The 27,442-nt window shown below is 44.2% G+C and overlaps 1 protein-coding gene across 1 annotated transcript in view; it reads left to right on the forward strand.

Moving 5' to 3' along the window:
- LOC147708507 (uncharacterized) overlaps window positions 1-27,442 on the forward strand; it is a 381,831-nt gene that overhangs the window by 294,342 nt on the left and 60,047 nt on the right. The window lies entirely within an intron of this gene.

The following is a 27,442-nucleotide window of genomic DNA, read 5'->3' on the forward strand; positions in this document are numbered from 1 at the left end:
TTTGAAAATTATAGTTACCATTGCCATACACATTTCTAAACTAAAGCTGTCAGTTGTTTAGTGTTAGATCTTAATTCTCTATAACAATCCTGTTAAGGAACACCCCTGTTTAATTATGGCAGAATTTGTTTCTGTAAACACTATCCAAGAATAAAAAATTAATTCAAAGAAAAAGTGCTCATATTCTGTGTAATTGATGACATCTCCTTGCTTAAAGTAGGCCATAGGATTTTCGTGAAGGTTTTTACATCTTGGTGCCTGTGGCATCCACAGTGATACTCTTTGAGACTTTCAAATTGGAATTAGATCAGTTATTACACAAATGAGAGAACAATTTGCGTCTTTGACTCCACCATGGGGCGCAGTTAAAGTTCATAATTGCCGAGTAGGATAGATTTGCGTTCGAGGCATGTGGGCTGCTGAATTCATATCTGTACATAGATCGCCGCTTAGTGTTTGGTCCGGATGATTGCACATTGTTGTCCTGGAAGAGTCTTCGAAGTATCACAAGATAGGTGGCTCCTCCCCTGGACTACAGTGCGCATGGGCATCGACTCCATCCTCAGATTGTTTTTTTCCGCCATTGGGTTCGGATGTCTTTTATTCCCTCTTGTCGGAATTGGTAGAAAACTTTCTTAAGACCAAAAGGTCTTTAGTCTATACGTCGGTATTGTCTTGCGTTCGGCATTACTTCTTCTAGTTCGGCTCCGAGCCGAATTCTCTACTCCCGCGTGCTGTCGGCGCGGAAGGCCCAGTCGACGCTCCTGACCTATCGAATGTCCATCATGGACCGAAGTCCATTCAAGAGATGTCCGGTCTGTTACTCGAAGTACCCCCACATCGACGTCCACCCAGTGTGCAACAAGTGTCTGTCGCCGGACCACGATGAGGACAAGTGTATGGCTTGTTCCCGCTTCAGGTCTAAGAAGACGCTTAAGCTTCGACGAGCTGCGCGCCTGGAGGCCCAGCAATCTGCTCCGGCGCCTGTGGATATCTTCAATGCAGGGGATGTCGAGGACGAATCTATCCAGGACGTTTTTGAATCAAACCCCGCGTCCGACGTCAAAGAAGACTACAACGCGGATGCTGAGGTGTGGTAGGGGACGACGATGACGGGGCCCTCGGGGCCATTGAGGATAGCTCGGATGAGGAGCTTCCTCAAACTGACTCTGGGGCCGTGCCGATTTATAAGGCCCAGGTCGAGGGATCGCCTTCGGGCCTTACCCAACATCTCGCTATGGGTTCCACGGGCCCGGCCACGGACATTGTTGCCGAGCCACTCCCTTGCAAAACGAAACCAAAAGTGAAACCTACGGTCTCGATGCCAGATACTGCGCAGGTGCCAGCATCGAAACCGAAAGTGCGCATGGCTTTGGTCGGCTCCAAGGCCTCGGAGGCTTCGGCGCCGAAGAAGCCGAAGGTGGCTGTCGAGCCGAAAACTACAGTCAAGGGCGTCGAGCCAAAGTCTGCCACGCCAAAGGCTAAAGTGAAGGTGGTCGAGTCGGGCGCGTCGGCGCCGAAGACGATCGACACCGGCGCCGAAGACGATCGACACCGGCAAAAGTCTTGTCGACCCGAAGAAGGCTGTCGGCGAGCCGAAGAAGACTCTCAGTGACCTGAAGAAGAGACTCGATGACCCGAAGGTCCTCTCGACCCCGCGTCCGCACGACAAGGCCAAGGGCGCTGCGCCTCGAGAGTCGACTTCGAAAGTGGCCTCGAAGGATTCCATTGAACCGGCGCGCCCATCCGGCGCGTTCACCAAGAAGGTGACGGACTCCCTGCAGCGCATCCGTGAAGGCACCGCGTCAGTCGATCCGACGGATCCTCTGCCTGCGAAACCGGTGGAGAAACCACCTAAGGCGTCCACGCCGATCCATTTCACGTTGCCGTTTAAGACGGCGCCGAAGGCTTTTGCTCCTATGGCAGTGGCCGGCGTGCCCGAAAAGGTCTCCTCGTCGCCGAAGGCGTCATCGGTGGTTCACGGCCCACGACCTCGACGACCTTCGGGGGATGAGCATCAGGAACACTTCATCGACGCCGAAACGGGCAGGCTTTCCCTTCTGAAGCGGAAAATCACCCCATACCACAACTAGAGTCTTACAAGATCCCTCTCAAAAAGAAGAAGGACTCTGCTTGCTCTCCCGTCTTGGTGGAACCTCTTTCCCCACAGACTCATGATGTGTCGCCCACTTACTCGGATGTGGACGCTGGTGAGGGAGATGATGAGGATGAGTACAGTTATCCAGTCTATACAGACACTGAGGATACTAATGAACCCCGGGCAGCTGGTGGTGACCCTGGGGATCCTCAATCAGGTCAAGACCCTCAACTTTTTTCTGCTAAAACGTCGCCTACTGAAGACTCTACTGCTTTCAATGCCCTCATTGAACGGGCAGCTAATAATCACAACGTCCAGCTACATGCTGACCCTGTGGATGTGGATTTCCTCTTTGACACCTTTTCGGTATCAGAAAAAACTGTTAAAACTCTGCCTATGCTGAAAGGTGTTTTAAAGCATGCTGCTGAGATCTTTAAAGAACCTACCAGGGCAAGGGTGATAAACCCTAGGATTGACAAGAAATACAAGTCAGCGCCTACTGATCCTACCTACATTAAAGGACAGTTGCCTCTGGACTCCCTTGTCGTCTCGAATGCCCGGAAGAGGGCTAATTCTCAAACTACGGGTGATGCTCCTCCCCCAGACAAAGAATCCAAGGTCTTTGAGGCTTCGGGGAAGAGGGTAGCAGCACAGGCAGCCAACATCTGGCGCATTTCTAACACACAGGCGCTTCTGGCGCGCTATGACAGGGCACACTACGATACACTGGGGACCCTGTTGCAACACCTGCCTGATCAATACAAGGAAGGGGCTGAGATGCTGATTCAGGAAGGGAAGCTGATCTCTAACGCTTCCATTAAGTGGGCTCTGGACGCCGCTGATACCGCTGCCAGAGCCATAAACACTAGTGTTATGCTTCGGCGACATGCCTGGCTGAGAATCTCTGGATTTAAGCCAGAAATCCATACCACCATCCTGAACCAAACGGTTAACCCAGATCACCTGTTTGGCCCGGAGGTTGACACCACCCTAGAGAAGATAAAAAAGGATACTGAGACTGCAAAATCAATGGGTGCCTTACAGTCCCAGCAGTTTCGGGGTGGGTCCTTTTGTCGCTCCAGCACTAGAGGCGTCTTCCAGGGGCTAGCTCTCCCAGTCCACGCAATACTACAAGGGCAACACCCAGACTACTTACACCAACAAGAGTCGAGGTGGATATCGTGGCAACAGCGCCAAGGGCAGAGGACGTGGAAACAACGGCTCCAGATCCTCTGCCACCAGCAAACAGTGACGCCTTGTCACTGCCCCCGACCACACAACACCGGTCGGGGGGAGACTCCAGCAGTTCCTGCCCATCTGGAAGTCCATCACCACGGGCAGGTGGGTCAGAAAACTTATTCAATACAGTTATTGTCTGGAGTTAACATCCACTCCACCCAACATGCCCCCAAGTCGCCGTCCTATATCGGACGAGCACTTGCACTTATTGCAGCAGGAGGTCACCGTCATGCTGCAAAAAGGAGCTATAGAGCTCGTGCCGGTGCAGGAAAGAGGCACAGGGGCATACTCCCTGTACTTCTTAATACCAAAAAAGGACGGGTCCCTCAGGCCCATCCTGGACCTCCGGCCCCTCAACTACTACATCCTGTCGGAGAACTTCCATATGCTGATCCTGCAGCAAGTGCTCCCGTTACTCAGGCAGGGGGATTTTCTCGCAACTTTAGACCTAAATGATGCGTACTTTCACATTCCAATGCACCCTTCACACAGGAAATACCTCCGTTTCACCATACAAAACCAGCACTACCAGTTCAAAGTTTTGCCTTTCGGTGTCACCACGGTACCCAGGGTGTTCACAAAGTGCCTGGCGACAGTGGCGGCGCATCTCAGAAGACGGAATATCCATGTCTACCCTTATCTGGGCGACTGGCTCATCCAAGCGAAGTCAGCCCAGCAGTGTGCCGACCACATGACCCACACCATTCACCTACTGCACGATCTGGGATTCTCACTGAATTACCCAAAATCCCACCTCCAGCCCGCCCACGTACGGCAGTATCTGGGTGCGACCATAAACACTCTGGCGGCCACAGCACAGCCGAATTCAGTGAGGGTCAGCAGCATTCACTCGCTGATACAGAAATTCAGACCTCAACACTCGCTTCCAGCAAGAGTGTTCATGCAGTTGATAGGCATGATGGCCTCCTGCATTTCCATAGTCCCGCACGCGAGGCTACATATGCGTCCGCTTCAGGAGTTCTTAGCACGTCAGTGGACTCAGGCTCACGGGCAGTTGAAAGACCTAGTGTTGGTGAGCGGTCGGGCATACAACTCTCTGCATTGGTGGAATCCACGAAACCTTTGCAAGGGCCGACCGTTCCAAGAGCCTGTGCCACAGATCATCCTGACGACGGACGCCTCTCTCCAGGGATGGGGAGCTCATGTCCTCCACTACACGGTGCAGGGACTGTGGACGCAACAGCAACGGAAGATGCACATCAATGTTCTCGAACTGATGGCAATCTTCATGGCACTCAAAGCCTTCAAGGTACATCTGTGCAACAAAGTAGTGTTGATCCGGACGGACAACATGACAGCCATGTACTAGATTCAGAAGCAGGGAGGAACACACTCTCCACAGCTGTCTCACCTGGCTCAGAGCATGTGGAAGTGGGCCATTCAGAGGAACATCTTCCTCATGGCGGAACACCTCCCGGGCAAAGACAATCAGATGGCGGACCTGTTCAGCAAATAGATCATGTGTCACCATGAGAAAATGGTGTCATCCCTGTACTTAGGGCACTCCTTTGGTTCTCATAAAAGCGAGACTCCAAGTATCGTTTGACGAATTATTTAATCATTCATCTGTGTTATCATTATTACTTCATTTAGATCAGTTCAAATCGTATCAATAGAATTTTCACAACGTAAATACATCCAATTGCTCCAATGCATTTCGGGCAAACATGCCCTTCATCGGGGAGCTTCTGCAATAAAACGAGACATAGCACTAAGGATGGGTTTCCATCATGTTGTCAAATAAAGTTATCAAAACGACGTGCAAAATCACTAAAAATAACTCGGGTGAAGGAGAGCGTGGCGTGCTAGTGAATCTTAGCAATTATCCGATATCCGTGAATATAAGGGAGGTCTGTGACTTCTGTGAGAAAATTTACTGTGCGCGTTAGGTAGTCAAAGTGAGTAAAAAGCGGGTCTGCGCGAATCATATGTGGCCGTTAGCGTGGGGTGTACTTAAGCGCTAGGTGAACTAGACGTCAAAGTTTACCAGTGCAAGTGAGCTACATGCATACCGAGTAGCGAGTCTAATGGTGGTCTATTGGATACTTACTCGTTGTGATGTGGTCGATAGCTACAGTCATCGGTGTCGCGATCTCCGTGCATGAGTGAGAAACAGGAAGTGCTGTGAGTTAGTTAATTTAGTCACGACAAAAAACGGACTAAAGAGTGTGCGAGGAGGAGTGCGGCCATCACCTTTCTTGACGTCAAGATCACGGTTACTACCACAGGTTTTGAGACAAATTTATTTCATAAAAAAACTGACCGCAACAATGCATTGCATTTTTCCAGTCACCATCAAGGATCTTTAAAAACTAATTTACCCATATCTCAAATGCTAAGAATTAGAAGAATCACATCTGACCCTGATCGAACTAAAACCAGATTACAGGAGATGGGAGAAAGGTTCCAAGCAAAAGGATATCCTCCAACCCTCATAGAAAGTGCGAAAAAGAAAGCCATTGACACCCCAAGGGAGACACTGTTCTCTAAAACTTCACATGAACAAACCAACAGGATGGTACTAGTTTCCAAATTTTCGAATATGAGTCCCTCATACAAAGGAATAATTCTAAAACACTGGCCGATCGTGAGCATTGAACCGGATTTTGGCACCACCTTTAAGGAACCACCTTTATTTGCTTACACCCGCAGTGCTAACCTAAAAGAAATTTTAACAAAAAAGCACCTGGAAAGATTGCCTACAAAAGGCACTAGACCATGCAGAAATTGCGGAAACTGTAATAACATCATCACGGGAACTGTTGTGAACCACCCCATGAAAGGAACTCCTGTAAAACTTTTTGTGAATGTCACATGCGACACTGCCAATGTCGTATATCTAATCAAATGTCCATGCGGAAAAGCTACATTGGAAGGACAGAGAGAAAAATTAAAACTCATATTAACGAGCATAAATCCAACATTAGACTAAAAAACTCAAAATCCAACATAGCAACACACTTTAACGAAAATCGACACAATGTGTCTCAACTTAAGTTTTTGATCCTAGAACAGGTGCAGAAAATTGAAGGGATGGACAATAACAAGCACCTACTTCAGAGAGAAATGGCTTGGCTTTACCGTATGCAATCCATGAAACCAATGGGTCTTAATGACCGTTTAGAATTCTCATGCTTTATTTAAATTGTTGACATTGTTTCTTAATATGCGATTGATTGTTGTTATATTTTTCACATAAGCAACACACTTTTGTTTCGTAATACCGCCTGGTTTTTTCCTCTTTCAAGATGGCCGCACTCCTCCTCGCACACTCTTTAGTCCGTTTTTTGTCGTGACTAAATTAACTAACTCACAGCACTTCCTGTTTCTCACTCGTGCACGGAGATCGCGACACCGACGACCGTAGCTATCGACCACATCACAACGAGTAAATTTCCAATAGACCACCATTAGACTCTCTACTCGGTATGCATGTAGCTCACTTGCACTGGTAAACTTTGACGTCTAGTTCACCTAGCGCTTAAGTACACCCCACGCTAACGGCCACAGATGATTCGCGCAGACCCGCTTTTTACTCACTTTGACTACCTAACGCGCACAGTAAATTTTCTCACAGAAGTCACAGACCTCCCTTATATTCACGGATATCGGATAATTGCTAAGATTCACTAGCACACCACGCTCTCCTTCACCCGAGTTATTTTTAGTGATTTTGCACGTCGTTTTGATAACTTTATTTGACAACATGATGGAAACCCATCCTTAGTGCTATGTCTCGTTTTATTGCAGAAACTCCCCGATGCTGGGCATGTTTGCCCGAAATGCATTGGAGCAATTGGATGTATTTACGTTGTGAAAATTCTATTGATACGATTTGAACTGATCTAAATGAAGTATAATGATAACACAGATGAATGATTAAATAATTCGTCAAACGATACTTGGAGTCTCGCTTTTATGAGAACCAAAGGAGTGCCCAAAGTACAGGGATGACACCATGGTCTCATGGTGACACATGATCTATTTGTTAAACAGACGTGCCTAGGACGGACACGTTACCTGGTGGAGCACCCAACTGACTTAAAAACTTTAAAGTGCACAAGAACCCAAAACATATCTAAACAAGCTGTGCGCTACCTATCCTGAATAGCATTGGACCTGCTCAGCAGGCACAGCCACCAAATGCACGAGTGGGAAATACATCCATCAGTACTCCAACCGTACTTCCAAATGTGGGGTCATCCAGAGATAGACCTGTTCGCCACAAGGGAGAACGCAAAATGCCAAAGCTTCGCCGCCAGGTTCCCACACCCACAATCGCAGGGCAATGCGATATGGATGAACTGGTCAGGCAAATTTGCGTACGCTTTTCCCCCAGCACCTCTGATACCGCTGGTGGCACGCAAGCTCAGGCAGCACTCGATGACTCTCATCCTAATTGCTCTGACGTGGGCTCGCCAACCATGGTACACCACGTTTCTAGAACTGCCCGTGGTACCGCATCAGAGGCTACGTCTCACACCCAGCCTTCTGACGCAGAGCCATGGCGACATTCAGCATTCAGATCCGCAACAGCTCAACCTGGCGATCTGGCTCCTGAAGTCTTAGAGTTTGGCTATCTGCACTTGCCTTCTGACTGCATGGACATCATTCGGGAGGCAAGGAAGCCCACCACCATAGCATGCTACGCGGCAAAATGGAAGCGGTTTGTCATTTATTGTGCAGACCACAACATTAACCCGCTGGATGCGTCTATTCAGAATATCATTTGTTACCTTTTCCATCTGTACAAATGTAATCTGGCCTATACTTCCATTCGCATACATCTGTCTGCAATGGCCACTTATCTCCAGAACAGACAGCACCTCTCCCTTTTCAGGGTGCCTGCCATTAAGGCCTTTCTGGAGGGGCTCAAACGAGTCATTCCTCCGCGGACTCCACCAGCTCCTGAGTGGAACCTCAATGTGGTCCTCACCCGGCTGAAGGGTCCTCCCTTTGAACCACTGCATTCCTGCAAGATTCAATTCTTGACATGGAAAGTGGCTTTCCTCATAGCGATTATTTCACTGCGACGAGTTAGTGAGCTCCAAGCACTAACTATCCAGGAGCCATTTATTCAAATTCATTCTAACAGGGTGGTGCTTCGCACTAACCCTAAATTCCTTCCTAAGGTAGTGTCTCAATTCCATATTAACCAAACTATTTAATTGCCTGTTTTCTTCCAAAATCCTGAGTCATTGGCGGAGCGGATGCTCCACACCCTTGACGTCAAAAGGGCCCTGATGTATTACATCGATAGGACCAAGGATTTTAGGAAGACTAAGCAACTCTTTGTTGCCTTTGCACCACACCACAAAGGTAACCCTATTTCCAAGGCTGGTATTGCTAGGTGGATCGTTAAATGTATCCAGATCTGCTATCTGAAAGCCAAACGTACTCTCACCCTTCCACCAAGGGCCCACTGCACCAGAAGGTTGGGGGCCTCTATGGCATTCCTTGGAAACATTCCTTTGGAAGACATATGTAGAGCAGCCACATGGTCTACTACACACACATTTACAAAGCATTATTGTGTTGATGTGCACTCCAAACAGCAGGCAGCTGTAGGGCAGGCTGTTCTCAAAACACTTTTCCAAACTGCTGCAGCTGGCACGGGTGGCCGCCGTTAATGGAGGGACTGCTATGTATTCTATGCACAGATATGAATTCAGCAGCCCACATGCCTCGAACCAAATATGCTACTTACCAGTATGCATCTGTTCTTGGCATGTAGGGCTGCTGACATTCATATCACCCGCCCTCCTCCCCGGCGCCTGTAGCAGCTGCAGAATTTACACATACTTCTAGCAGGGTCATCAATCACTGAGTTCCACTCCATCTTGGCCGCAATGGCTAAAAACAATCTGAGGATGGAGTCGATGCCCATGCGCACTGTAGTCCAGGGGAGGAGCCACCTATCTCGTGATACTTCGAAGACTCTTCCAGGACAACAATGTGCAATCATCCGGACCCAACACTAGGCGGCGATCTATGCACAGATATGAATGTCAGCAGCCCTACATTCCAAGAACAGATGCATACTGGTAAGTAGCATATTCGTTATGAATGTATTGCTTGTTCCTCTGACATCGGGTGAGGAATACCACCAGGTTTCAAGATTGGAGATGGCATCACAGACAAGATGTGCCAGACTAACTGTTTTAAGACAAGATATTGTGTTGCCTTCAAAGCTGTCACTGACATCCATTGTACCACCTTCTATGGCCACGCTGGAGTTGAAGTCAACAATTCTTATGATAGCCCCTATAGAGGAGGATTGTCTTCCTCAGAGGCTCTCCAGGCTCCTGGTTTACCAGACATAGAGCCAAATTGCTGAAGGATCCAGCTGTCTGCCAAGCATGATGCTGAGGACTTGTCTTCTTGAACCTGTCCCCTGATCTATGGAGTATTCTTCCTCATACTCTTAGGTCCCAAACCAATCTCCTCACTTTCCACCAAAAACTGAAAACTGTTACACTCTCTATTTTAGTATAATCACTGCTTTTATCATTCAGCTCTATCAACTATTGCAGGTATACCTACTTGGCTCATTGCTTCCTCTTTATACATTTCCTTTATTAGTTTGTGACTGAGGTTTATCTTTCATTCCAGCGGAAAGAATATGTGATGGGCAGAATGCTAAACAAATCAAACATTCACCCCCCAGTCACAGATCTGGGTTTAATCTATCGTTTTTTTGCTAACCACTCCACCCCAGTTTGGACCCAGCCATATGAAAATCTGTCTTGACCCTGCTCCCCATGGGTACAGTCCAGCCCAAACGGCAAGGCCAAGTCCTCCCTGGACTGGAAACAGGCTCACTGGGACTGGTTTCGGGCAGGGAGTAACAACATACCCAGTGGGTGTCCTCATGGGATGTTACAAGAAGAGAGAAGGCGCTGCTAAGGAGGGACTACTAAACTTATTGACCAATGAAAAGCCACCATTTACAAAGGACAGGAGCCAATTAAAAAGATGGGTGGAATGTGGGTGGAGATTTATGTCCATATCCTGAATACAAAAACAACAGTTGATAAACAGAATGCAGAACAATGTCATACATTCACCCCAGTACAGAAATCTGGGCCTAAATCCATTGTTTTTTTTGCTCACCACACACCCCAGTTCAGACATGGCCATATGCAAATCAGCCTTGACCCTTTGCCTCATGGGAACAGTCCAGCCCGAAATGCCAAGTCATGTCTTCCCTGGACCGGAATCAAGCATTCTAAGACCGGTTTCTGGCTATCAGCCGTCTTCAGCCAGGATAGCTTGACTCCAGTGGCGTGGAGAGCACAGGACTCACATACAGAAAAAGGGTTTTTAATGTTTCAGAGTTTCTCAGGGCGCTCTACCAGATGTGGACGCTAATGTAGTTAAGTGGACTGAGTAAGTAAGGTGCAAACAGGCGAGCGGAGAAGACCCCCTAACCGCTCAACAGTATGTTAAGCGAGCAAACATACAAAACAGTTACTACAGTTTGCCTATGCACACATTAAACAAAATCATTTACAGTTGTGTATAGTATGACACACAGTTTAGAAAGAAAAGGGCCAAAGTCAACAGAATAACACGCCAAATCTTTAACGCAGAGGTGCTTTATGAAAGTTTGATAGTTCCACAACCAGCCGACACATGTTTCGTCGCGTGGGATCAGTGTCTTCGCGACTCCTCAGGGCTGTGATAATGGTACACTCGTCAATAGGTCGCACTACCAGTGATAGTTCCGACCCGGCAGGTCACCGTGTTCCATGTATAGGTCCTATACATGGAACACGGTGACCCGGGAGCAACAAACGAGAGATTCCTTACACACACATATACCACGACAACTTGCTGCTTACTTGCGCTAGTGAAAGCCTTTTTGGATCCTCTCCCAGGACTTAGGCTCACCTTTACTGGAATGGATCACCTCGTTCCTCACCGGAAGAACCCAGAGAGTCCGCCTTCCTCCATTCAAGTCCGAGGCCTCTGAAGTCATCTGCGGCGTACCTCAAGGATCCTCACTCAGTCCCACCCTCTTCAACGTATACATGAGCCCCCTCGCGGCCATCGCACGCCAACACAACCTCAACATCATCTCTTACGCGGACGACACTCAACTGATCCTTTCTCTCACCAATGACCCCGGCACCGCCAAAACTAACCTGCACGAAGGAATGAAAGAAGTCGCCGAATGGATGAAACAAAGCCGTCTGAAACTGAACTCAGACAAAACAGAAGTCCTCATCCTAGGCACATCCCCCTCTGCTTGGGACGACTCCTGGTGGCCGGAAGCCCTCGGAAAAGCACCCATCCCGACAGACCACGCACGGAACCTTGGCGTCATCCTGGATTCTTCACTCTCAATGAACAAACAAGTCAGCGCCGTATCCTCTTCCTGCTTCAACATTCTTCGCATGCTCAGAAAAACATTTCGCTGGATCCCCTCCGAAACAAGGAAAACAGTCACCCACGCTCTGGTCACGAGCCGACTGGACTACGGAAACACCCTCTACGCAGGTACCACCGCTAAACTCCAGAAGAAACTCCAACGAATCCAAAACGCCTCAGCCAGGCTCATATTAGACATCCCACGCAACGAACACATCTCTGGTCACCTTAAAGACCTCCACTGGCTACCCGTCAATAAGAGGATCACTTTCCGACTGCTCACCCACGCACACAAATCACTTTACGACATCGGACCAGACTGCCTCAACTCTCGACTGTCCTTCTACACCCCCTCCCGCCAACTACGTTCTTCCGACCAAGCCCTCGCCACTGTACCTCGCATCAACAAGACCACCATGGGAGGCAGATCCTTTTCATACCTGGCTGCTAAAACATGGAACTCACTCCCCGCTTACCTCCGCCTCACCCAGAACCACCTAGCGTTCAGAAAGCAGCTAAAAACGTGGATATTTGACAAATAATCCTCCTCCTCTTCCTAAGCGCCTTGAAACCCTCTGGGTATGTAGTGCGCTATACAAATTTTATGACTTGACTTGACTTGACTTACTCAAATGGAGCTTACCTAACACAAACAGACGGCTAGACGTAATATTTACATTGGAGCTGATTATATTCTTGGAAGGAGCACTTTTTTTTCTTGACGTGAATAACACACATTGAAGACACTATTATACATGGTCACTGGCCCTGCCGGGTCGGAACTATCACCGGTAGAGCGACCTATTGACAAGTGTACCATTAACACAGCCCTGAGGAGTCGCGAAGACACTGTTCCCACGCGACGAAACACGTGTCGGCTGGTTGTGGAACTATCAAACTTTCATAAAGTACCTCTCCGTTAAAAATTTGGCAAGTTTTTCTGTTGACTTTGGCCCTTTTCTTTCTAAACTGTGTGTAATACTATACACGACTGTAAATGAATTTTTCTTAATGTGTGCATAGGCAAACTGGAGCACGGAACTCACGTCTGAGCATACCCGTCCCACTCGGGGTGACAAATGCAAAAACAACAGTTGATGGACAGAATGCAGAACAATGTCATACATTCACCCCAGTACAGAGATCTGGGCCTAAATCCTGAATACAGCATGTCTCGAAGAGACCGCGCAAGCGCTGCCTATGCGAGCCCTAAAAATGAAGGTGCAAGATAGTCTTTCAGGTGCCAATTGTAGTGGTGTTAAGGGAACACGACTACATGGCGATGTTCTACATGTAGGACACACATCTCCAAATTCCCTTTCTTACAGCCCACAGAAACAACTTTTCTTTGTGGTGTAACACAAAGGTTTAAATTTCCGAATTTGCCTTTTGGCCTTATGTCACCACCTTTGATCTTCACAATCGTTTTGGTGGTGGCAATAATCTATCTGCACTTACAAGGATGCGCACGTTTATTTTCCTGAACGACAAGCCCCAAATGTTGAGCCCCTCCCCCCAAAGAAAGGGCCTTTTTTGCTTAGCAGATGACGTTGGCACTATTGAGTAGGTTGGGTTTTGTTCTTGGAACTCCTGCTATACAAAATCTCACCAGACCAAAGTATTCATTTTGTGTACATAAATTAATTAACACTTCTCCGGTGTCTCTATTTCCACCACCAGAGAACATTTAGCAGTTATTTGAATTTTCTATATGTTTACTTTTGATATTTTTTGTTCTTGATTTGTGAACTAATCTAAGCATTACGAAATAATGCACTTAAGGCCAGGTGATTTGTATTTAGAGAAATGTATTTGTAATTAGGGAATTTGAGATGTATAAAGTATCTGAATAGACCTCTAGACTATAAAAGTACCCTAGTTCTTGAGAGGCCCCAACTCTGACAAAACCAATATTATTAGTATCCTCATGGTGTGTTGCTTCCCCAGATTAAATGCAGTACTTCAAAACAAAAATTATTTATACTCAGTGAGTGTTTTAATTTATCACAATTTTTTAAATGCTTCACCTCTCCACAAAGTTTGTAATGCTATGAACAGCAATAGAAAAGAAATGAGAACTGTTTAAGTGTGCACGTTAATGCTTTACTTAAATGCACAACGGGCACCTGAAAAGGTTGACATGGCGCATCACATAGGAGTTGTTGCCTGCCTGAATATTTTCACTGGGTTAACAGGTGGCATTTATAATCCAAAATCCACTGATTGATGCTTAACAGAATGAAACAGTGGTTAGAGTATAAGTCACACTGGAAAGCAGGTGTCCACTGTGCTTTCAACACAAAGAGATGGGAAGAACTCATTGAGCATGTTCAGACCACTGAAAGGTTAGCATGGGGACACAAGACATTACCGGATATTGAGGTTCTGGTAGGGAGGTGTGGTGATGCCCAAAACATTTACAAATAGCATATAATGCTTTGGAAGTTGAATTAAGAATATTGGAATGAACCTGTAAGGGGGGAGCAAATAGGATTGACTCTTCATCTGTACCATAAAAAAGGGAAGCGCAGACACTGTCTGAGGACCAGCAGGATCTGGGTGAGATTAATTCATTTCTATGGTAGTGGTAAACTGCCTCTTATGGGGTAAAAGAAGATCAGATTAAAGGGTGGTAGGGATTCAAGGAGAGGTGACCGTAGCTGCAAAAGAAAACAGATTGATGCTCCTGTAAAGCTGGGGCAGACATTGTTGGTTCTCTATAGAAGTGGATCTAACACATCTCTTCTGTTTTGACTACTCCTGCAGAGAACTGATGCTGAAACAACATCAAAAAAGGGTCTGGGGACCCAAGGCCCATTGAATCATTTATGGGATGATATCTCAAGCGCAAGACCAGAATACTGTTTGAGCCAATGTCATGTTCCAGACTGCAGGGTGAGAAGGCCACGGTTGATAGATAGGTGCTTGCTACAATAATTTGCACCCATCATTGCCTTTTAGAATTTGTGAGTGTTAGACAATAATACAACAATGTACCTCTGGAAAGCTCTATACAATTTTTTTTAAATAAAAGGTTTGAATGATAGAAAAGCTTGTCCTGTCTGGTCATTTTTACATGATCTTTATAAGTTGACCTCATTTTGGGTCATTGCTTCTACTGTATAGATAGGATACCCTTAGTAGTTGAAGTGACCTATATTGCAAGTTTGGGGGTTTGGGTTTTCTATCATTGCCCACAAGCTGCCACTTCAAGAACCATAACTGACCAGAACTTTTTGAGTTATGTCTGGTGATTTAGTAAAAACTACTGGAGTTTTTCAAGTCTGCTATGTTTTAATGTAGCCAGCATTCCCACTCTGGCAACAAGCAGACATTGAAAGGTGAGCATATTGTATCTGTGAAAGGGGTGCCTCGCTGTCTTTCTCTGATAAGGATAGCTGCCTGTAAAAGGCAACACCGCAAAAGCCATTTAAAGACTCACTTTCAGACTAGTTGTGAGCCAAAACCAAAGTATTCTTCCAAGCAAAAATTGGTAATGCCTAACAATTGGCACCATTCAGTTGTAGTTCCTTTATTACCAAGATAAACTAAGAAGGTTGTTTTGCCTCAGCAAAAGGAATTAAGTGTTTGAGGCATGTGAGCTGTAGATCACATGCTTTGCATACTCCTGCCATCTAGTGTTGGGTCCGGATATTTGCAAGTTGTTTTTCGTCGAAGAAGTCTTTCCAGTTACGAGGTAAGGTGACTCCTTCTTTCAGTGATAGTGCGCATGGGCATCGAGTTCATTATTAGATTGTACTTTTTCCGACATTTGTTTCGGACGTGTATTGCTGCGCTCCGGTTCTAAACTGCTCTTTGGGTACCCCTCGTGCGCAATCCACTCTACCTATGTCTTTATTGCTTCGTACGCATATCCCACTTCTCCGCGTATCGTATTGGTTGAGGAAAATTTCTATTTCGATCAGAAGTCTTGTGGAAGGCCGTCGATGAAACGGACCCTATTCGAATTTTGTCCTCGGTGCCACACAAAGTATCTCCACACCGGGTCGCATGAGCATGTTATTCTCAGAAGAAGCCTATTTGTTACAATTTATGGAACCTTTCTCTATTTTTGGCTAAAAGCCAAAAATAGAGAAAGGTTCCATAAATTGTGAGAATAACAATTGTTGATGGCTTTGCTGTGAATAACTTTATTCCAGCACTTACATTTTATTTGTTGTGTTGTTTTTAATGGTATGAGAGAGGGATGAATGATGGCTTGAATGACGATTTTTGACATGTATATTTGAAATGTATTTGTAAATAGGAATGTTGTTGTTTCTTTTTTGTTGTGTACATAAGGTCTTAACAAATGAAAATTTGGAAAATTGAAATACCAAATTGAAGAGTATTAAACTAAACACTCAAGTAAATAAAATAATTTAAAATAGAAACACAAAACATAGCGTTTCATTCAGATGTTTTGAAAACATTTTAGGTTAAGTAAGTAGCGGCAAGTGCACCTCTTTTTGTTCATTATAGCTTGTGGCAAGCTGTGCCGTTGGGAGCCCAGACCCAGTGGTGGTTGTTCTCTCTCCGAAGGTATGATGAGACATGCCTGTAATCTATTTAAAGACCCTGTTCGTGCTAGTATTCCCACTCCTAGAATAGACAAAAAATAGAAGCCTGCTCTGTCAGGTCCAGTCTTTATTAAGGGGCAACCACCACTAGACTCACTGGTTGTCTCTAAAGCCCATAAAAGGGCCAATTCTCAAACCTCGGGGTTGCCCCCTTCCGCACAAAGAGTCAAAATTATTAGACGATTCTGCTAAACGAGTAGCTGCCAAGGCAGCAAATCATTGGCGTATAGCCAACACCCAGGCCCTATTAGCCAGGTATGATAGAGCGAACTTGGACAAAATGGAGCAATTGCTCTGTTATCTCCCAGATCAGCATAAAAGCTAAAGCTCAGGATTTAGTACAGGAAGGAAAGCTCATTTCCAATTCCTCTGTTAGATGTGCTTTAGATGCTGCTCACACCGCAGCTAGAGAGATTAACACTAGTGTGTTACTTAGGAGGCATGCCTGGTTAAGGATTTCCGGGTTTAAACTTTAAGTCCACCAACCATTTTGAATACTCCATTTGATAAAAAGCATCTCTTTGGGCCCGAAGTAGATCAGGCATTGGAGAAAATGGAAAAAAGACACTGAGATAGCTAAATCAATTGGAGCCCTACAGTCTCCTTCAAATCGTGGCTCCTTTCATCGATCCTTCTACCGTGGGGGGTCCAAGACCACATTCTCAGACAATATTGCTGCCTCGTACAACGGCAACAATCAATCTTCATCCTCAAGAGGCTTCTTTAGAGGAGGATACGGAGGTAACAATGGCTAAGGTAGGGGCAAGGGTTCCACACCACGTAATTCCCCTTCCCCTAACAAGCCGTGACTTGCCTACCCTTCCCCCGATCATTTAACACCTGTCGGGGGACCTCTTCTACAATTCCTCCCCATTTGGCAATCCATAACTACAGACAAATGGGTATTAGGAATTATCCAACATGGTTATTGCCTGGAGCTTACCACCAATCCTCCAAACACTCCACCTCGTTCTCACAAAATGTCACCAGAACATTTACACCTGCTCAAACAGGAAGCCGAGTCTCTCTTGCTAAAAGTAGCCATAAAGCATGTACTGTTACAATATCAAGGGTAAGGCGTGTACTCCTTGTATTTTCTAATTCCCAAAAAGGACGGCTCCTTGAGACCTATTCTGGACCTCCGAGAACTAAACCACTACATACTGTCAGAACATTCCCACATGGTGACACTTCAACAGGTGCTCCCACTTCTACAGCAGGGTGACTTTATGCCTACTCTAGACTTAAGACTCATATTTCCACATTCCATTCATCCCGCCCACCGCAAATATCTCAAATTTGGATAGCGGGTCAACATTACCAATTCAAAGTACTACCGTTTGGAGTCCCAGAGTATTTACCAAATGCCTGGCAGTAGTCGCAGCTCATCTGAGAAGGCAGCTCATCTATGTCTTCCCATACCTAGACTACTGGCTTGTCAAAGCCAGCACTTACCAGAAGTGTCTCCAACACACTAAAGCCATAATTCACTTACTACACCAACTAGGGTTTATAGTGAATGCGCTAAAGTCTCAACTGCAGCCTTCCAACACACAACCCTATTTGGGAGCCACCATAAACACTCGATCAGCTGTAGCCTTTCCCAATGCAGCCAGAAGTCTCAGTATTCAGTCTCTTCTCACACAGTTTCAGCCCAACCAATCATTACCAGCAAAAGTCTTCATGTAACTGCTAGGAATGATGGTGTCTTGCAATGTGATCGTTCCCCATGCAAGACTTCACATGTGTCCCCTTCAAGAATGCTAAGCAAGTCAGTGGAACCAGCCGCAGATTCAATTCACTGATCTAGTGTTGGTAGATGGCTGCACCCATCGCTATCTGCAGTGGTGGAACCCAAAAAATGTATCCAAAGGGCGGCCCTTCATTGATCCTGTTCCACAGACAGTGCTAACAGCAGATGCATCGCTCACTGGTTGGGGTTCTCACTTACATGATCACACAATCCAAGGTTTGTGGAGTCTAAAGCACAAAAGTCTCCATATAAATCACCTAGAGCTACTAGCAGTGTTTCTAGTGCTCAGAGCTTTCAAATTAACCTCATAGGCAAAGCTGTCCTAGTCCACACGGACAACATGAGAGCTATGTCCTATATACAAAAAGAGGGGGGGACACACACACTCCAACTGTCATGCCTAGCACATGCCATTTGGAAATGGGCTATACACTACAAGATTCATCTCCTGGCACAGAATCTTCTAGGAGTAAATAATCAGATTGCAGACCTTCTCAGCAGACAGAGGCAGCAAATCCACGAGTGGGAACTTCATCCCCAAGTTCTACTCCCCAGTTTTGAGGAACGGGGATTTCTTCACATAGACCTGTTAACCACAGCACACAACGTAAAATGCTCAAGCTTCTCATCCAGGTTCCCCCACCCGCTCTCTAAAGGCAATGCCCTACAGATAAACTGGTCAGGGACATTTGCTTATGCTTTTCCGCCTCTCCCACTCATTACGCTGGTAGTTCGGAAGCTCAGGCAAACATTCCTCATACTGATTCTCATAGCTCCTACATGGGCATGTCAAACCTGGTTCATTACCCTGCTGGAGCTGTCAGTAGTTCCACACCAAAAGCTTCACCTCACCTCCAATCTCCTCGCTCAGAGCCATGGAGAAATCAGGCATCCAAATCCCAAAGAACTCAACCTAGCGATCTGGCTCCTGAAGTCATAGAGTTTGGTTATTTACTTTAGACTGTATGAATATCCTAAAAGAGACTAGAAAGCCTACTACTAAGGCATGTTATGCAGCAAAATGGAAATTGTTATCGTAACAATAACAATATCAATCCTCGTGATGTTTCTGTGCAGAACATCATCTGTTGTTTATTAAATTCACAGCATTCTGGAATGGCCTATGCACCAATTCGCTTACGTTTAGCAGCAGTAGCTGCATACTTACAAAACAGACAACACTTCTCTCTATTCAGAGTACCAGTGATTAAAGCCTTTATGGAAGGATTAAAAGGGGTAATACCACAAAGAGTCCCACCTGCACCAGTATGGAACTTAAATATAGTCCTTACAAGGCTAATGTGTCCACCATGTGAACCAATGCACAGGTGTCAATTACAATTCCTCTCATGGAAGGTTGCTTTTCTCATCGCAGTAACTTCACTAAGGAGAGTTGGGGAACTCCAGGCATTAATTATACAAGAGCCTTTCTGTCAGCTTCACAAAACATGATCTACACCGCACACATTCACCAAGCACTATTGTGTAGATGTGTTAGTGAGGCAACAAGCTAATGTAGGCTAAGCAGTACTTAAGACACTGTTTCAGACATCTGCAACAAATACAGGATATCCACCGCTTTGGGAGTATACTGCTGTATAGTCTGTGCACAGCATTTGATCTGCAGCCCACATGCCTCGAACGGATAATGTTACTTAACCAGTAAGAATCTGTTCTTGGCATGTAGAGCTGTAGATTTACATGCACTCACCCACCTCCCCGGGTACCTGTAGTTGTTGCAGTTCTCACTTTTTATACATACGCATGGACAGCTCTATTCTACACTAACCAACTCCATTCTCACCCTCTGTGGAAAAACAATCTAACAATGGAGTTGATGCCCATGTGCGCTATCACCGAAAGGAGGAGTCACCTTACCTTGTGACTGGAAAGACTTCTTCGAAGAAAAACAACTTACAAACATCCAGAGTATGCAAAGCATGTGAATCTACAGCTCTACATGCCAAGAACATATGCTTACTGGGTAAGTAACATTATCCTTATTTTCTTGGAAGAATAGCCTCATAAGGGAACAATACTTCTTTAAAGAACCCTCATGCCAAGCCACTCTTGGTGACTGTATGTAGCTGTGGGCTGTGTGTACAGCTGTTCTCATCCAGTACTTTAGAATTAGAGGACATGTATGTCTATGTGAACAGGATTTAACTGTTGCTGAGTTTCATCTCAAAACGCTGGAAAGAGTCCATACTGTGCATGTTGTTGAGGAAGCAACAGTGCTACTGTTCGTCAGCACACACGTGAGCTACATACAATACACTCACTAAGTGGGAGGCACAGATCTACCACAAATCGATGTAAAGTGGAGCACCTTGGAGGACACCTTCTATGTCTTAGCTTAATTATTAATTGGCTATTTTGAAACTGAGGCCAATGCTGTTTTCTCCAGATTAGGATAAGGTTAAAGATCGTTTAAGACTCTTCCCTATTGGAATAGTGAGCCTATTGCCTTTTGACTAATGTAACTTCCTGTCTCTCTAGTGTGAAGTTGTGGGTTAAAGACATGGAGGCATGAGTGATTTTTAGTCCCCTTTCTGGGTCTGGCTACTGGAATGTGCACTCCTATTTGGTATCTACCTTGACATGATTAGTGAATCTTCAAAACAAAAATACAAATATAGTGTTACACAAAATAAATAATTTAGGTATTTGTACAAATCACCACATTTTCTTGTGAATTCAAATGTGTTATAAAATATTGTGTGTTGCCAAAGATGCCCTTCCCCGCTAGCCTGAGACTGCCCTCATATTAATAGATGTAATCGGATAGTAACCTTCTGTAGCTGACTGAGCTGCCACTGCTATCAGACAGAAAACGTCCTTTACGACGAAGAAGAATCAGGGTGTACCTTCACAGTGCTGGCAACAGAAAAGATGCTTCTTTAGCACGCATTCGTTCTGCACGCTAGTCGCTACAATGACTTGCTTTGGGGTGGGGGCGCAATGGTGGAGTGATGTTGGAATTAAAATCCAATACCTTGCCTACAGTTGTGCACCCTGAATTGAAATAGTAAATTAAACTATTCCAATATCCAGCACCCCCTAAGGCAAGTCGTTAAAACACCTTTCTTGCAGAACAAATGCACGCAAAACACTCATTCATTCAAATAACAGAGTTCCTAAGGCGTATGAAAAACACATGCGGAATTCCGTCATACATTCCTATCAGATATTTTTTAGCTAGCGGCCCAATGAAAGGTGCTAAGTTTGTTTCATGGAGGAGTCTTGGATGGCACTACCAATTAGAAATGAACTACATGACTGATTGTGGTTGCGGTAGATGAAAGATAGCATGTTGGAGGAGTTTTTCATCCAGTGGTTCTCCAGTGCGGCACTGAAGCAGCATACAATCCAAGGGGATTCTTTGTGCAGAAGGGTGATGTGGAGGAGGTATTGAGTTATATGGGGCAAGGTCACTGCAGTATCTTGCATGATATGGCAGGATTTGAGTGGAAAATGACAAAACAGAAATTGCCTTTCTATCACAGGATTGGTTTTTCAATGATAGACTCAGTGGCAGTAAAATTGCATAGGAGGCAGGAAGAGCATAATTACTACAGACATCTTGTGTTTTACATGACTAACTTCCTTTGCAGTATTCCCAGGCATCAGACAGAATCTGGAAGAGTATTCAGTCACAGCAATGGGCCCTAGTTGGAGCGGAAGGGCTTCAGCTTCTGAGCCACATCACGAGTCGTACCTTTTTTTCTGAGTGCTACAGATGCTCGAAGCTAGAGCTTTCCTCTTTTTGTGACATTTCTTTGAAGTGTTTTAGAGTTTTCACGACTTTTTTTCTTCAGAAATTGTCACTTTTTACATTGGTGTTCAATCCCTACTCTAAACACTGACATGCCTGTCCCCAGTCCCATAAAAACAAGGTGTGGGACTTGGTGGTGAGACACAATTTAGTAGCTTGTCATTTTAGCAGGAGCATTCACCTTGAATTTCTTCAAAGTTGGAGTTCTTGGTCCTGCTTTACATATTGACCTGCGGGGTGAGTAGAGACAAGTGTAGTAGGGCTACTTCTCAAGCAGTGAAGCATTTTCGTGCATGATACAAAATAAGCCAAACCCCAAGTCCTCACTGTCCACATGGTATCAGGGCACAGAATCAAACCACCACCAATTTGATAAGCGAACATGTAATACTTCCCTATGAGATGATGATAGACCAAAAACAACCAAATATAAATATGAAAGCATCATTTCTGAAAAACATCATTGAGTTGTATTACAAACAACTCATATATTTTGAAAATATGAAATTTATTGTGACCAATCACATTATAAAACATAATCAAACATACTTTTGTCATCTAATTCATTCCTCCCTCTTCCTTTCTATATTACAACAAGGGACATAAAAGTAATGCACTTTATACTTAAAATGTATTTAGCCACATCTATCCTAGCCTTTACTGTATTGCGGACCAGCCACGTTGTCCGCTCGCCAGATGAGCTTTTAATCTTCTATACTGACGAGCCTACAAGTAGGTTAATCTTTTACTATATCTTCCCTATCAAATTAATCATTCAGACTCATTCATTTGAATACATTTTAAAATTGCTCTTACTGCATTTTCTCTAATTCATAAGGGGATGGATTGAGAGTTTGAAATCTATCCTACAGTATGCAAAATATAATGACACCATTATTGATTTTTATTACTATCGTATTCCCTTTTTCGTGGGTTGATTAGGCTTAATAATTTGGTACATGTCTAAGTGAGCCCCTTGCTTATTCCAACACTCACCTCATATGAATCCAAAAGATTATTTTTCAAATATGCTTTCATCCGCCAAATTTAAAAATGGGTCTCCTTATTATAAGCATTTGTAATTGCTCCAAACCATTGCCCGTAGTCTTTAATGCTAAATAAACAAGATAATACTTTAGTACTCTCTTCGTACAAGTTCCTTATAAAGGTCAATAAACCTACAAAAAACCCTGTTATTATCCAGCAAGCAGCTTATTACCATTCACTAATACCAATACACTATCTTTGAAATGATCCTCTGTCTTCTTTACCAGGAAACTTTAGTGTGCGGTTACAAACTACTCTCTATTTACTGTCAATTGCTCCTTACGTCAAAGCCAAAACACAACCCTACAATTAAACAACGGATTACACTATTTTACATCCCATAAGATCCATGAATCCCTTATATTAATTTGCAATGGTGGGTCTGTGTTGCTAATCACTGCTGATTCGGGAGCCAAACTTACATCTACAAATAAAAACAAAAATGTCAAATTTTTTCATTCTTAGTGGACCATTTACATCCCCTTCCCCCAATGTAACTTCTTATCTCTCCCAGGTATACTCTCCACTTACCGGCTATTATGTTTATTCACCGCTGAAGTTGTCATGATCGTCTAAAGAGGAACCAAAGCTACTTTGCGAGTGCTATATCTTTCCACAACTAACCGCAAATTATTGGCTCTATTCAAAAGACAAGAATATTTTTTTCCAGCTGTTGTCTTGCCCCCTTGCACCCCTTTGCAGTTAAAGTTCCTAAGACATCAAGCATGACTTGACCTTGATGCTGTTGGCCTTCACCCCGCCTCCACTCTTGGTCACGATTTGGCTCCCTCTGATGTCAACCAGATTCGAATGCCACCATGGGGCCTTCTATGATATCTATTGAAGCACTAGGGCCACACTAGTCTGGAGAATTCAGGTTGACATGACAAAAAATGCAAAGAACAGGAAGGTTACCGAGGAGGAGACATCGAGCCATTAGCAGTTGCAGTGCCTCAACAGCCATCAATGGCCAGTGTTGCAGCAAAACAACATTAATGTGGCTTTCTTCAGAGATCGCATCACCTTTGTGGGAGGAGGCAGGGAGTGACTTTTGTTTAGAGGAATGTGGTGCAGGGTCTTGCACCAATGTGTTATACAGACTGTTTAGTTGTGTAATCCACCCCTGTGTAAACTGTGCCATAATCTATCTCCTTCCTTTTCCTTATCAAACCCCCGAATGAGGAGGCAAACACTACAGGTACCTCCTCGTGGATGTGTTTTCCATTAAAGCAGATACCTTCTCGATTCAGAGAAGCACAAGGGTCAGGTTAGCCATAATGTCTTATTTTTTAAGTTTCACAAACAATTTTCTGTAGGAAGACAAGTTCATGTTGGTAATGTTGAGGTTGGCAAAGCGCATATTCAGCAGTATATCATTGCAGGGGTGTTAAACAAAATGAATGCAAATGGAAGTCACTATGACTAGCTAGCAGTGCATTCTGTCTCTTTGATGCCTACCATTCTAACCATAGCATTCTACTTGTCAAGATTGATCCTTTCTGTAGCAAAGTCACAGTCTATTCATCAGCAATTGCTATACTTTATCTCATTAGTCCTGTGGAATGGCTGTTGACCATCCTTCACTCCATTCCTAGAACAGGACTAAAGATTGTCCTGTAGCTGCTCAGAGTAATGACCATCCATTTTTCCTTCCAGGATGGCCTGAGGTGAGCTATCTACAATGTGATCCTAGGGAGCACTGTAATCTGGGATGGTGGGGTGCAGAGTTTCATACCACACATCTCCAACGAGATGTATGCAGACTTGCTGTGCTAACATGAGAGAAAAACCTTCTAATAGGAGAGCATTTTAGGCATATATGGCCTCGGGTAACTATTGTCATTGATGCTTCCATATTGAACTTGGGAGTATGTATGGGAAACATTGGTTTTGGTTGTTTTTGGAAATCATTAAAGTCTAGAAGGAGAAACCTGCACAGCCTCCTGAAGCTGATAGCTATTTATTTACTGTTTTTATTAGTTGAAGAAACTCATATAGAGACCCCCTGGCAGCATTTGCTGTGGAGCACTGTTCAATTAACAAGGAAAGACTAACAATTCAAAGGTGGCTAGTGATAGATGATATGTTAACAACATTTGATAAGAATTAGCCATTGCAAAGGGATTTATAGAAAAGTGTAATGTGGGGTAGAACATGCTCTAGATTAGATTAAAAAAAGGTGACCTTTTGGGGCCTTTTGGAGGAGAGGCATGCCAGGATTTAGTGCTGTGGATCTAAATCATAGTTCTTGACATGAAAAAGCTTGGCTGAGAGTTTTTTTCTGGTGTTGGAAATCTTTAGAGGTGAGATTTGCCTCTGTACATTTCCTTCATGTAGGAAAGTAAGTGATGTGCTGTGCTTTGTACATGATCTAATCAATTTTAAATATGATTCTTGCTTCAGGGGTAAGGCCATGAAATTCCTTTAGAATGTGGGTAGGTATTTGACTCTGGCTGCCTTCCTACAGATGTTACAAAACTGATTGGTGTGAGTCTTAACCAACAATGGAACTAAATGCTCCATTCCTCAACTGATCAGAAAGCTGTCCTCACTTTGGATGGTGGGGATTCCAATTGATCCAGATTGTTTAAGGATGACGAGGTATCTCCTTGAGCTCACACTGTTCCCTCTATAGGGCCTTCCAGGGAGGGCATGCTTTCCCAGCAGAATGGGTGAGTGTTTTATCCAGATTTCCTAACATTATGCCTTCAGATTTGGAGTTGAAGCAGGTCACATTACACAATAAATATCATGCTGTATGCTAGGCATTCTTTTGGGGAGACTCTCATGGTATAGGCCTAGTTGCTTTAGAGATTCAACAAGTCTTTAAGTCATTTGGTTCTAAATGTATTCTGTTGTTTCTCCCCACTATTTTGTCCTCACTTTTGAGAGGCTTGAAAAGTGGATAGAGCTTGTTTATACCCGATACTTCATATTCAGTGAGACGTGCACACTTTCTCAGCTAAAGCCACTCAGTACCACTTAGGATCCATTGCGAGAGTTGAATATATTTGTAAATCCAGCTGATGACTAGTGATATTTAAAAGATGATAAATAAGTGGGAATATGGAGATTCATCAGAAAAAGTATTTCTGAAGGTAAGTGATGTGTTATTCTAAAATCTCAGTCTTTTCAACATTTTCCATCGGATTGCTTTTTAGAATGTGGTATTACTGATCTCGGTGTATTTGCACCCCTGCCTCAAAGTATGCTTGCAAAACCTTCTAAATTGTGGTTTTGAGAATTTCTAGACAAGATGACATTTAGCTCTCTACTTCTTGTAGTGAGAGCCTGTGAAAATATTTTTAAGCCATGTAATATTTGTCATAGTCATTACTACACTGCTTGACATTTTGCTAGCACCTGTGCCAAACATTCAGGTGCTGTAAAATGCAGGTTTACCTACACAAGATGGCTACAAGAAATGGGCACAGTAAAGCAAATAAATGTAAGCCATCAGTACAGTTTCCAGGTATTTAGCAACTTCCTTGGTGATAAGTAATATATTTTTTATTTACATCAAGGCTGTAGGGGCAGAATGTGAATTAAAACTGAACTGCAATTGATCAGACCCATAAATAGTCTGCCGCCACCACCACAAAACAGATTAAGGATAGTTAGATACCTAAACTGATGAAATAGCGTACATTGCCCCAAGAATCCTTTTTTAACAGTCACCTGATTCATAAGCGCCTTGACAATATCCACATTCTGAATTTCATCTCATGCATTGGAGATTTCCAGCCAAATCAGTGCTGCAAAGGAATGTAAACAGTTAATAGTAATTTCAAACTTCACCAATGCCTCGCTGCAAAGTACAGTGACTATGCTATCCGTTGCCTTTCACACACACTTTTGCATGATTTTAATAGGTTTTTTTTGCAATGTTGTATTGCGTGCCCTAAACTGAAGCATGTAATCAAGGCTTTGGACCTAAGACATTTTTTATCCTAAGAATAGTTTTGCCTTGCATCCCTGACACAGACCATTGTATAATTTGTTTTGCTGTATTACATTTCAAATTCTGGGGTCTTGGGTCTGCCCACGTTGTGAGGTAGGTTTAAGTGTGCTACAGAGGTTCCAGGTGCTTTATGATTTTGAGTATGCAAGCTCAGCAATGTAAGTTACAATCTTCCCACAAATTAAATATTTTCATTGTTAAGTATAGTACAAAATTATTAAGGACTAAAAAGAGAAAATGTGCTGTACATTAAGATGTTTAAAGAGAAACAGTTTATTGTCTTAACACAATAGTTACCTATTTTGACATGTTTGGAATAATTATTTTTGTGTTTTAACAGTTATGTTTTTAATCCCAGTAGAAAAATATCTCCGTGAGACAGTTATTATTTTCTCCCTCTTTTTAAAGTAAAACCAATGATACCTGTAGATTTTCCGTTTTTCTTCACTATAGGTTGCAAACATGTCTATCCACATCAGCTGTTACTTTGGAAGAAACAAGAAACTGTGAAATATTCTGTTGTTTCTTTGGTCACCTTTGCTGCCATTCTTAGTGACCGGAGTCATGGGAACACAGTGGTCTTGTGGGCAATGTA

The sequence above is a fragment of the Lissotriton vulgaris genome, chromosome 6, assembly GCF_964263255.1.
Source record: "Lissotriton vulgaris chromosome 6, aLisVul1.2, whole genome shotgun sequence".
NCBI lineage: Eukaryota > Metazoa > Chordata > Amphibia > Caudata > Salamandridae > Lissotriton > Lissotriton vulgaris.